The sequence below is a fragment of the Sceloporus occidentalis genome, unplaced genomic scaffold, assembly GCF_023333645.1.
Source record: "Sceloporus occidentalis isolate IW3139 unplaced genomic scaffold, rSceOcc1.0.p SCAF_2, whole genome shotgun sequence".
Taxonomy (NCBI): Eukaryota; Metazoa; Chordata; class Lepidosauria; order Squamata; family Phrynosomatidae; genus Sceloporus; species Sceloporus occidentalis.
The window spans coordinates 169,257,153-169,270,023 of record NW_028316982.1 but is presented as its reverse complement, the minus strand read 5'-3'; the positions used below and the strand labels follow the sequence as shown (position 1 = coordinate 169,270,023).

The 12,871-nt window shown below is 40.5% G+C and overlaps 1 pseudogene; it reads left to right on the top strand.

The window, feature by feature from the left end:
* The first annotated feature begins 1,704 nt into the window (after positions 1-1,704).
* On the top strand, positions 1,705-12,513 carry LOC149319277 (acetylserotonin O-methyltransferase-like; annotated as a pseudogene).
* The last annotated feature ends 358 nt before the right edge of the window (positions 12,514-12,871 follow it).

Genomic DNA, 12,871 nt, shown 5'->3' with positions numbered 1-12,871 from the left:
AGTGATCTCTTCTTCATTCTTATTCATGCCCTTAAAGAGGGATGGGAAACTTTTGGCTCTTTGGATGTTGTTGGACTCCCTTTACTCGTATTCTCCCCCTTTCTTCATCATCATTGATTCCTGACCCATAGCCTACAGGAAACTAGAATAATAAAGTATTGAATCATTGATTGTGAGAAGAAGTCAACATTGCATGGTGGCCTCTCCCACAACCTTGTAATACCAGTTATTCTTTACAAATCATTTTTCAAGGATGTATCATCTAATCCCAATAGCAACAAAATAGTCAGCACAAAAAAAGGCCAGGGGGAAAGAAGATCACCTTAGTTTTTTTTTATTGTCACTGAGTACAGTACTAGTATTATCAGCTTCTGGACACAGTACAAGGTGTTGGTTATTACCTTTAAAGCCCTACATGGCCCGGGCCCAAGTTACTTGCAGGAACACCTCTCCTTACACAATCTGCCCCACACACTCAGAACATCTGGGAAGAATTTATTGGAATATTATAACACTAGACTAACTACAACTTCCCACAGAGCATTCACTGCTGTGGCCCATAAATTGTGGAATAGTCTACCGGAAGAGATCTGTCTTATTACCACCTTAGATGCCTTTAAGAAGGCATTAAGACAGATCTCTTCCAGCAGGCTTATCCAACTGATTCCATATAAGAGCTTATGGTAAATGCTCCACCCTTGATTGTATGATCACCTGATGATTTGATATTTTAAAGAACTAATAGGAATGCTGTAATTCAGTATTAGTATTTTATAGATTGGCTCTTTGTATTTGTATTGTATTATTTTAATGATGTAATCCTGCTTTGATCCTTGGGAGAGGCGGGAAATATAAATTAAAATTGTGAAGTTGAAGGCTTTCATGGCCGGCATCCATAGTTTTTTGTGGGTTTTTCGGGCTATGTGGGCATGTTCTCGAGTTTCTTCCTGATGTTAGATGTTGGCGAAATGTCAGGAAGAAACTCTTCTAGAACATGGCCACATAGCCCGAAAAACCCACAAAAACTATAAATAAGTAGTAGTAGTAGTAGTAGTAGTAGTATTTCCAGGATGTATAACCTAAAACCTGTAGCAAGACAACAGTCAGCACAAATGGATGCATAAGTAAGTATTACTCAATAGAAACAGATTTACTAAGTGTGAGGGGGTGTCCAAATAACCTAAAGGTACCAGATCCCATCTGATCTTGGAAGCTAAGCAGGATCACCCCTGTTTAGTATTTGGAAGGGAGCCCACCAATGAATACCAGATATTGCAGGCTATATTTCAGAGGAAGGAACTGGAAAAACCACTTCTCACTAGTCTGTGCTTAAGAAAAGCTTATGAAATTCATGGGGTCACCATACGACAGATAACTTGAAGGCACATACACAGAATATGTTTAGGCTTGCATCTTTAACAAACTATTTTTTGTGCTTTTCTCATATATGGAGCCTTGTTACTATCAGTGTGACTTTACTATTGTAGTCTATTAAATTTGGTGTGTTGTGGTCCAATTAAAAGTTTGTAGATGTGTTTGGTTTGAATCCAGTGCCTGAAGTTCTGGTATTCTGAATATTGTTCCAACCAAAAGTCTGTTTTGAATGTCCTGCAATGTTTTTAAAATAGCTATAGCACAGCTGCCAACATTTTACAGATGAAAACTTGGGCATGTGATGTCAGGCAACATAAAAATGTGGTCAAGATGGCAAAAGTTACTCCTGAGGAAAATACACAAGTGAAGAGGTTTGCAATTGCCTGGGCTATGGGAAAGAGCAAGATTCTCCCTCCTCTTCTCTTCTCTTCTCTTCTCTTCTCTTCTCTTCTCTCCCCTCCCACTGCTAAGGTAATACAGTGCCATCTACTCTGCCACTTTGAATTCAGTCTGGAAACCATACCCTAGAAAAAGTGATTTAGGGAGCTGGGTTGGTTTAGCATGGAGAAGAGATGGCTATGAGGTGATATATGGGGTATAAATACCGCAAATAAATAAATAAATAAATAAATAAATATGATAGCCCTGTTTAAATATTTGAAGGGATGTCATGTTGAGGAGGGAGTAAGCTTGTTTTATGCTGCTCCAGAGACTAGGACCAGGAGCAATGGATGCAAACTACAAGAAAGGAGATTCCACCTCAATAATAGGAAGAACTTCCTGATGACAAGAGCTATTCAACAGTGAAACAAGCTCCTTCAGTCTGTGGTGAAGTCTCTTCCTTTGAAGGTTTTTATACAGAGGCTGGATGGCCATCTGTCAGGAGTGTTTCGTTTGCGTGTTCCTGAATGGCAGGCGGTTGGACTGGATGGCCCTTGAGATCTCTTCCAACTCTATGATTCTATGAGTTTGCAGCAACTGAAATAACCTGAGCACAAAGAGGGCAAGTGGACAAGGAGAGAAAAACTTGGGTATTTTTAAAAGCATATGAAAAAGTGGGATGAAAAAATTAATTAGGACTGTCCCTGCCAAATTTGGACAGTTGGAGGGTATATTATAGGCAAAGTTAAAAACATTATATTCTATACATTTTCTTTCATCTCTTTATGAAGGGGCACTTAGAGAAAATAGTTTACACGCACTACTGTTCTGCTGCTTAGAATATGAAATAATTCATTAGCAATCTACCGTGGGTGTCTTCTTCTAAAGCTGTGCTAATAGCAAATATATTTATATATAAACTGGGTTCTTGTGATGTTAAAACATTGTTCTGAGCTGTTTGGATAGAATAGCGGGAAATCTGAAAAATTAAAGAACTTAAAAGAAAAACATATTTTCTTACTCCCTCCCCCTGGCTCCATGTTGGTGCTAAGAGTGACTGAATAGACTTGGAAGCTGCAGAGCCAAGAAAGAAGAGGAAACCTGCCCAGACAGGTTTGTGGGCCTGTGCTCTCTTTCTCCATTACTCCCTTCAAGAAAAGAGAGTTATGACAAGATCCCATTTTTGAAAAGCCACTGGATAAGCACAGATGGGGTCCAGGCTGCATATGGGTTGCACTCCCCAGCCGCGGCTGAGTGCGATAACACCCATGTTTGACTTTTCAATCCTGCGTCTATCCCAGTGGGATTTCTAGGTGCGATAATCTCATTTATCTTTAGAGAAAAGGGCAAGAAAGAGACAGAATTGGATGGTACTGGGTTAATGTGTGCTGTTGCCCTCTCCCTATGTCATTAGGTCTGAGCAGGTAATCTACTGAAATGCTTGGATGAGTTATTTGTGTTGATAAGTTATCTTTGGATGAGTTAGCGGATCCAAAATCAAATAGTTAACTCACTATTAAATAGTTAATAGTTAACTTAAAAGCCCTCTGTGTTTTGCAAAATGTCACTAAAAATGTTGCAAAAGCAACATTTCGCAAATACTGCTTAGTGATAGGATAAGATCAGTCTTCCTTGGGGCACTGAAGAGAAATCCATGGGACCTGAGCCCAAGGAGAAATTACTGTACTGTTTGCTGCTGCTGCTGAAGATGCCAGTTAGAACACCAGTGCGAATTGCAAGGAACTAGTGTGATCTGTACAGTTTAGAAATAGTGCTTGCTCATTATGGGTCATTTTATATTATTGTCATAGCTTTTAGGTAAGCCAGCATGGTATAGTGGTTTGAGTGTGACTCGGGGAGACCAGGGTTTGAACTCACTCACCCATGAAAACTCACTGGGTGATCTTGGGAAAGTTAAATCCTCTCTGCTCTAGAGGAAGGCAATGGCAAATTCCCTTGGAACAAATCATACCACAAAACCCTGTGATAGTTTAAAATGGTGTTCAATGGCTCTTCTCACACATCGGTCTATGAATGAGGAGCAGAGGGGAGGTTGCAATCCACCGGGGGAAAGTCTATGCGAAATGAAGAAAATGGCGCTGGCGATGCAGAAAGAGAACAAAGAGGGTGACACCCTCAGGCCAGCCCCTTAAGCGCTGCTCCTCCCATCTCCAGGTTCCCGAATCAGACACCCTTTCGTTCCCATTCGGATACCGCAAATCGTACTCCGTTTTCAAAAATAACCCGCGTTATAAACTACTATTTTTTTAAAACCGGTTTATAGGAGTCAAATTTGAATTATACAATATAATTCAATTTTAAATGGAATCGCAGTGGAAACGATTCCGGGGCATTGAGGAACTAATTTGGGCATCAGTGGGAACAACACCTCTTAATTCGCTTCATGATCCACTTTATAGGCAAGTGGGAACGCGCCCCTTGAGTCACTTCATAGCAAGAAGGAGGGATGGACATTGGACAAACTTTATTAGAAACATACAGTATATATAAGCCCAAGTATTACTCAACAACTATTCTAATTATGCATACCTTAACTTAGGCCCGTTACAAACGGGCATAAAGTCCGTGCTCCGTGCGTACTAGGGTTAGAAAAGAGTGTCACTTCCGGACGCCCCTAAGCCTAGTACGCGCGGAGCACGTACAAAATGGTGGCGCCCTATACAGATGGGCGCCACCATTTTGACGTCACGGATGCTTAGCGCTTCTTTTTTGCAGCTGCTGGGGCTCCTCAGCAGTGCTAATGACAGTGCCGGCAGACCGATGCTTTCAGGTGGTCTGTAACGTGCCTAAAAGAATTTTCTGCTAGCGATTTTCCATTCTTATCAACTTTTGGTCCTTTTACCTTGCTAAACTTGCTAATATTTAAGGGGTTATCTTGTTTACATGCTTCAGCCTGCAACAACAAGGTGTCCTTGTGGTCGAAACATCTGGTTACACATCTTCCTCCCCACCCCCCAGGGGGGCTAATCAGTAACATCCCTCTTCTCTTTCAGAATTTAACAATAGTAACAGTTAGCACATTCCAGAAGTTAGTAAACTAAAAATTAGTTCCTAAATGCAAAAATGGCATAGCTTAGTCAAAGCAGAAGATATAGTACGGTCTTAAGTCTTACAGTGCAGCAAAAATAATATTCTTAACTGCAAATTATCTGAACCTTTTGCACATTACACTTTTGTTTCCAGATTATGTTTACTGCCTGTGAGTTGGGAGTATTTGATCTCCTTTTGGAGTCCAGAGACACTCTGAGCTCTGCAGCTATTGCTGCACGCCTGGGCACAAGCCACATGGGAATGAAGAGGCTATTGGAAGCCTGTGTGGGTTTAAAGTTACTAAAAATGGAAAGGAAGAGCAATGAAGGTAACCATATCAGAAGGAGGAAACAACTTGGGTTGCCTCTTAGCAATATGCTGCATTCAATTATGATTTGTCAGCTATGTGTTATCCTATTTCTCTCACAGTTTTACAACAGAATGTTTTGTTTTCTTTATTTTAAGGCTTTTATGGAAACACAGATCTTGGCAACCTCTGCCTTGCCAAATCAAGCCCAAAGTCCCAGTATTATTACATGAAGTTCTACTCTGAGTTCACCTATCCAAATTTCCAATACTTGGCTGATGCTGTCAGGTAAAGAATAGACAAAAGCATAACAGGGAGATTGGACTGAAACAGATGGATGTCTTGCCACATTTGGTTTAAAGCTGCCACACTTTGTTCACTCAAAAAAGTTATATTTCTAAGAAAGGAACATCTAAGAAAGGAAACATCTTCACTATCATCCTCTGATGGGTCCCTTTATATCAGTCAATTTGTAGTTAATTATTTAATCAATGAAATAATACTTTCTGGCTCTCTCTGTGTGAACAGTGCCTTCAGTACTGTTAAGTAGTTTTTAATACATACATTCTGAGACTAACATTCATAATTCACAACCAGTATTGCTGATTTGGGGCCTAACTTTTATGCCAATCATTTCTTTATTTGGCTTAAGCTGATGCTAAAAATAATTGGAATATACTTCTCCCTCTGCATTCGTGGACTTAACATTCGTGATTTTGATCATTCATGAATGTTAAGCCCACAGGCGTGCACTCCTCCTCCTTTCCCTCCAGCTTTTCTCCGTAGGGGGAAAAAAGGCCCAGGAGGGAGGGAGCTGCCAGGAAGAGTGTGCACTTGTGCCTCTTTCTCCTGCCCTCCCGTCCCTTTAGCTGGCTTCCCAAAGCCAGTTAAATGCAGGGAAGGGCAAGGGAAAGAGCAGAGCAGGCGTGTGCCTGTTCCTTCCCCCCGTCCCATGACGTTAACTGTACCCAAGAGTCAGTTAAAGGCAGGGGAGGGCAGGGGAAAGAGGGGAGCAGGTGTGCACCAGTTCCTTTCTCCCCATCTCATGCCTTTAACTGCCCCCCCCCCCCCAGAGCCAGTTAAAAGCAGGGGAGGGCAGGGGAAGAACTGAGCAAGCTCCTTCTGGCCCCTCCCATGTTTTGGACAGCTGTCCCAGGCATCAGAGGGAAGGTTGGAGAATCTCACCTTATTCATGGATTTTCCACATTCGTGGGGGTCTTGTTCCCCTAACCCTCGCAAATGTGGAGGGACGACTGTACTTCTTAGTATTCAGCACTACTTAGTAGTAAAGTATTACACAATGGCCCAGATCCTGTCAACTGGTTGTACATTGTAGTATTACAATAGTGTAGAAGTATGCTGGATCACATAACTGCATAATTTTCACATAGTTGTGCATGTTTGTTACTGGATCAGTGAGGTGAAGGGAATTTGGCATAATTTTCATGTAATTAAAACTAAGGATCTTTTTCAGGGAAGGAAAACCCCAGGTTCAACCAGCGTATGTCACTCCAGCAAAATACATTTTTGAGTCAATGTACAGGTACTTTAGGATTATTATTTTTCGGATTTGTTGAATATATCTCAAGATGTTTCCTATCAGGTGATATACTTCTTGTGTGATGTTGAAAACACATGCTTTTTAGTCATACTTCCAGTATGTGTTCCCTCCCTGATGTGGTTTTCCCACTTTCCATGATCTCTGTGGTGACACGGGGGGGGGGGGGGGTTAGAACATGCCAAACTGGCCAAACATAGTTAATTTTTTACTTTTTTTTTTAAAAAAAGAACATCCTTTAATGTCTGAAATGAGATTGCAAGCAACCATGCTCATTTGTCAATGGTATTCCCGTTTTGCAAAGGCCAGCTGTATGTCAGACTTTGTACACAGCTGTCCTTTCTGCTTGTCTTCCATTTTAATGTTGAATTCTTAGTACAGATGAAGGGGTGCAAAGATTCTCCAATGCCATGGATTCTGCCTGGAGTCTATATGGTCAGGAAATGATGTCTGCATTTGATCTTTCTTGTTTCCCTGTCGTTTGTGATCTGGGAGGTATGTACCAGAAATTCTCAGCTACCTTCCTTTCTTTGAAATTTGAAATCCTATGGAATAGAGGGATGACCTCTCAGGTTGCCTTTCATCTCTGTGATCATAATAGTAGTAGTAAATGCACCCACCCCAATATTACTCTAAGTCAGTACTTCTCAAAGAGTGGGGCGGGCCCTGCAGGGGGGGCGCAAGGCTCCGTAAAGCGGGGCGCGAGGCTCAGGATACAGTGTTATGCAGAGGTGTACTTATAACAATTTTATAGACAAATGATACTATTTACAGTCACGCGGGGGTGCAAAATGTTTTCTTCTTCCTAGGGGGGGCATGACAGAAAATAATTGAGAAACACTGCTCTAAGTTCTTCCATTATATTAATGGAGGAAATTCCATTGATCAGGTAGATCCTAGAATCATAGAGCTGGAAAAGCCCTCAAGGGTGATCATGTTAGAACATCTTATTAAAGAGTTAATTTATCACTATTAATATTGAGATTGTATTGAGAAATACAAATTAATTACTTTCTTTTTACCATTTCACTGCTTTTTTCAGTATAGACCAGCCATATTAAATCTAGTAAGAGAAAACATCTTTTGGAATTAACACAAGCAACCGAAATAAGCTTTTAAGTTTATACTCTAAGGTTTTCTTTATGGTTGCTATAAGGTTTGTGATAGGATCACTTTAGAGTCTCCATAAGCTGGAAGGTATACAACAACTAGGTATGGTTTGCATATGGATAGTTTGCATATGGATTCCTTGGTAGCAGATCTTTGAAATAAAGACTCAACATGATCTTTAGTGGATTTTTCAAGAGTCACTACTGCTAGTAGAGCTATATGTTTTTACTCCAAATCATCTATGAACTAAGTCTTGCACTATTAAATCCTCAGATGCTAACACAGTGAACATCTCGGTTTGACAATACTGTGAAATGATTGCATAGCAACCACCTCCTCTGCATTGCTGAAATTTTCTACCAAAAAAATTGTTTAGGAAAACATTTCAAATGCTCTGTGTGTGTGTGTGTGTGTGTGTGTGTGTGTGTGTGTATTCCTATATGTATTCATTTCCATTTTGTTCTTTCTTTAAGGAGGAAGTGGTGCTTTAGCCAAAGAGTATATTTCATTGTACCCAAATGCTACTGTGACCATTTTTGACTTACCAAAAGTAGTGAAAACAGCAAAGAAGCAGTTTGTGACTTCAGAAGAATGCAAGATTTCTTTCCAGGATGGTAAAACATGGTTTGTTCTAAAATCATAACCTTTTTCGTTAATGCTTGCTTCAGAAGCGAGACAGCCATGAATAAGAAGGTCCAGTAGAAAGCAATGTATATTTTATTATAGCCTGGGTAAATCTTCCAGTTAGGTAGAATGAGGCAACAGGTGCTGGGAGAAAACAGTAGCAAATCCATATGTGCCACACAGCATGTTGTGTGAATCCCTAAGGGCACAGGTGGACACTGTCCTTTCAACAGTGCTGATGTAACATTCACTTAGCAAAACAACAAGCTTTTGTATGTGAAATGGCATGAGGGATCCATCTTGTTCTATCCTTCTAAGACATAAAGAAAGTTTGGACTCACCCTAATTTCCAAAAGGTAGAAATTAAGACAAAATGCTTAATTAAACAGATCTCTGCCTATTTCATTGCAGGTGACTTTTTTTTAAAGATCCAGTTCCTGAAGCAGACCTCTATATTTTGGCTAGGATCTGGGATGATAATACCTGTATGCAACTGCTAACTAAAGTGCACAAGGCCTGCAAACCTGGTATGTGTGCTTAGTTGATAGGCGATATGGCCAATACTGGTCTTTATAGCTGGACAAGCAAGTACGCATTATCTTGTAAAGTGCTGACAGGAACATCAAGGGACTTATAAAGGTTTGAGAAACAGCATGCATTAAGGTTCTGTTGAAACTGGTGTCCACCGGAAATAGCAGCAATAATCCAGAGTTTTAGGCATAATTATTTCCCAAACTTACATGAAGGCAGCAGAAATTGAACTTGGGACCTTTTGCATTCCAAATATGTACTCTGCCACTGAGCTACTCCATCCCCAATAGATTTGTTGTTGTTGTTGTTGTTGTCCTCTAGAGGCTTCTTTCCATTTTTCTAATATATTTAATGCTTCGAGTGAATACAAGGCTCTTCAGACTTTTTGTGTCAGATGATTATTAAGTCATGGGCATTCCTGTCTCAGCAATATCAACTAATCAGTCATGCTTGGAAGAAAGTTTGCATCATCTAAATTGGGGTGGGATCAGATTATTATGTAATGAGAATCAATTAAAATAAGAGTGAGCAAACTATAGCACTCCAGATGTTGTTGAGTGGCAGTTCTCATCAGCTACAACCAGCATAGCCAATGGTGGGGAATGCTATGAGTTGCAATCTATCATCATAGGGGGTGCACCTTGCCTACCCTACATTATGGAAATCTTTGGCTCAGTCATTAACCAGAAAGTAGACTGCAGTCAATAAATCAGAAGAATCAGTCAAGAAATCAGAAGAAGACTAGGACTTGGAAGGGCAGCTATGAAGGAACTAGATAAAATCCTGAAGTGTAAAGGTATATCATTGAATACTGAAGTTAAGATTGTCCATGGCATTTCTATGTATTGTTGTGAAAACTGGACAATGAAGAAAGCAAATAGAAAGAAAATCAACTCATTTGAAATGTGGGTCTGGAGAAGATTTCTTTGAATACTGTTGACTGCTAAAAAGACAAATAAATGGGCGCTAGAGTAAATCAAACCTGAACTCTCCCTAGAAACCAGGATGACTAAACTGAGACTGTCATACTCTGGTCATATCATGAGAAGACACAACTCACTAAAAAAGGCAATAATGCTTGGGTAGATAGAAGGCAGTAGGAAGAGGAAGACCCCATTACAAGTAGATAGAAAGCCACAACCTTAAGTCTGCAAGGTCTGAGCAAGGCTGTTGCTGATAGGACAATTCGGCGGATTGTCATTCACAGGATTATTATTATTATTATTATTATTATTATTATTATTAATTTGTAATCCACTCTTCAGCCAAAAGGCTATAAGAAAGGCTTACAAATTGTTAATTATACATTAGATTGCCCTGATCAGGGCCTCTCATTCATAGGGTTGCTGACTTCTTGACACTTAACATCAACAACAAAGGCTAATTACCAGAATATTTTTTTTTTTTGTTATGGGGATATTATTGGTTATTTTCTCAAGCAGCTAGGCACTGCAGTTTCTGGGAATGTTCTGTTCTTTGGATCTCCTGTAAGAAAGTGGCCATGCTGGCTGGGGGATTCTGGCACTTGTGATCAAAAAGTGTAACTTTCCATGTTCTTACTGAATGGCAGAGAGATATCGACAAATGCGTGTGAGAGACCAAAAATGAAGAATTTGATGCAGAGCTCCTCATCTGCATTTGGCAAGACATGGCCAAGAGGCCAAGAGAAGTTATAGCAGATAGACCTGGGCATATCTAGTATACATTGAGGGAAACAGTGGGAAAAACAACCAGAGGTGAAAGGGCAAAACTTGGCACTGGTTAATGTGTAAATGTGCTCTTGATGCTACTATGAGACAGACGTTGTACATATCATGGAGTATGTGCGTGTGAGAGAGAGAGAGAGCGAGCAGGGAAATGTTTCTGGTGAGAAACACATAGTGCAGTTAGAAACAGGAAGCAATAAGATCTGAAACGGCTATAAAATCTTATGAATGAGGAAGGCATCACACAATAACATCCCCTCCCTCATCTAGAAGCACCACTGGAAATACCATCTCTTCTTAGTGTTTGACATTTGAGGACTTTCTTTGGTAACTCAGCAGTGTATGCAGTGCACGCCACATTTACTCACTGGCCTTACCATGGATGCGTTCTAAATACATTCACTGGCACAACTTGAACTGTAAGGGTGGGGAGTATGTAGAAGAATGAGGAGCTGTAGTCCTTACCTCAAGCTTTGAAAAATTGGTTTTGGGGGCTATTATATTCTGAATCCCTCATTCAGCATGGCCATTATCATCATCATGGTACTACCATCACTACCACCAGGAGGGCCTTTACCACATTGGCCCCCAACCTCTGGAACTCGCTGCCCGTTGAGCTCCGCTCGGCCACCTTCCTGGCCCAGTTTAAGAAGGGGTTGAAAACATATCTTTTCGAGTGGGCTTACCCCTGACTCTATCCCCCAGTATATTTTCTCACCCCTCCGTCGTCAGCTGGTTGAGCTGGCATGAGTTTGCTTGTTTTTATTGCAATGTTTTAATGTATTTTAATATGTTTAATTGTATGGATTTTCTTGTTGTACACTGCCCTGATTTTTAGAAGGGCGGTATAGAAATAAATTTATTATTATTATTATTATTATTATTATTATTATTATATCTTCTTCTTCTTCTTCTTCTTCTTCTTCTTCTTCTTCTTCTTCTGTGCCTTCAAGTCATTTCTGACTCATGGCGTCCCTAAGATGAACCTATAATGGGGTTTTCTGGGGATGAGAGTTTGTGACTTGCCTAAGGCCACATTAGATTTCCATGGCCAAGCAAAGAACTGAACTCTGGTTTCCAGAGTCGTATTCCAATACTCAAGCCACTACACCACACTGGCTCTGTGTTGTAGACCTGTGCAAATTGTAGTCTAATAAGTCACTTTTCCATGCTCTGTGCTCCTGGGGCACTTTTTCTGAAATATTATTCTAGGACAGAATTGTTGCCTATATAGCCCACGAAGCTGGAGGGGTTCCATTAACTCTTCTTCACAGCCCAGTTACTTAGCTGTGCTGCAACAGGAAAATGTGGTTGCCCACTAGACACAGAGGACAAATGGCAGCCTGAGTGGAGATCACTGTAGTTGAAGAGGCTTTCCTCATTGTCGCACTGCAATGATGGTGAGACTGAAAGAGAGAAGAGGTTAATTTTTCCCCATTACTGTCTATTCAGTTGAGGCTATTGTAGCAAACTGTTTGTGTGGGCAGCCAAAATGGGATACAGACTTTGGGTCTTAAAAAACATGTGCACTCTTCCAGTAGGGATTATTCAAGTTAGCCTCCTTAGATGACCCACATTTCCACGTCCCATGGAAGGGATTATATGCTTAGAACAATAAGGTTATCTTCTTTTTTGTAAATCAACAAAATATGTTTTCAAACAGGTGGCGGACTGTTGTTACTGGAAGTGGCTCTCAATGAAGACAGAAGTGGACCTTTAAAAGCCCATAGGCTTCCATCATGGTGCTGCTTTTTACTACAGGAAGAGAACGGACTCTCTCTGAGTACAATGCACTTCTCAGTGCAGGTGGCTTCAAGGAGATTCAGTTCAAGAAAAGAAGTTTTTACAGTGCTGTTTTGGGAAGAAAATAATCTTGTCTCTACTCTATTCATGTTCAGCACCTAAAACAGATGGTAAACATGTGTCTATCCATATGTTGTTGGACTCCTGTTCCTATCAGTCTCAGCCTGCCTGATGAGAGATGATGAAAGAAATAAGTTCATCAACATGTAGAATTCCTTAGGTTGCCTGCCCACAAGCCTCTGTGACTTTTCTAAATCTTTTGAAGATTTGTGTAGATTTTGAAGATGTACAGGGATGAGGAAATAGCTCTTGTTCTCAATAATTTCTGTTCAGACATTTCTCTGGCTATTTCTTCCACTTCCTATGGAATCACTGCATACAGTAGTGTTGTTTTTTTGGGAAGGAGGGAAGGGGGATAATATAGCC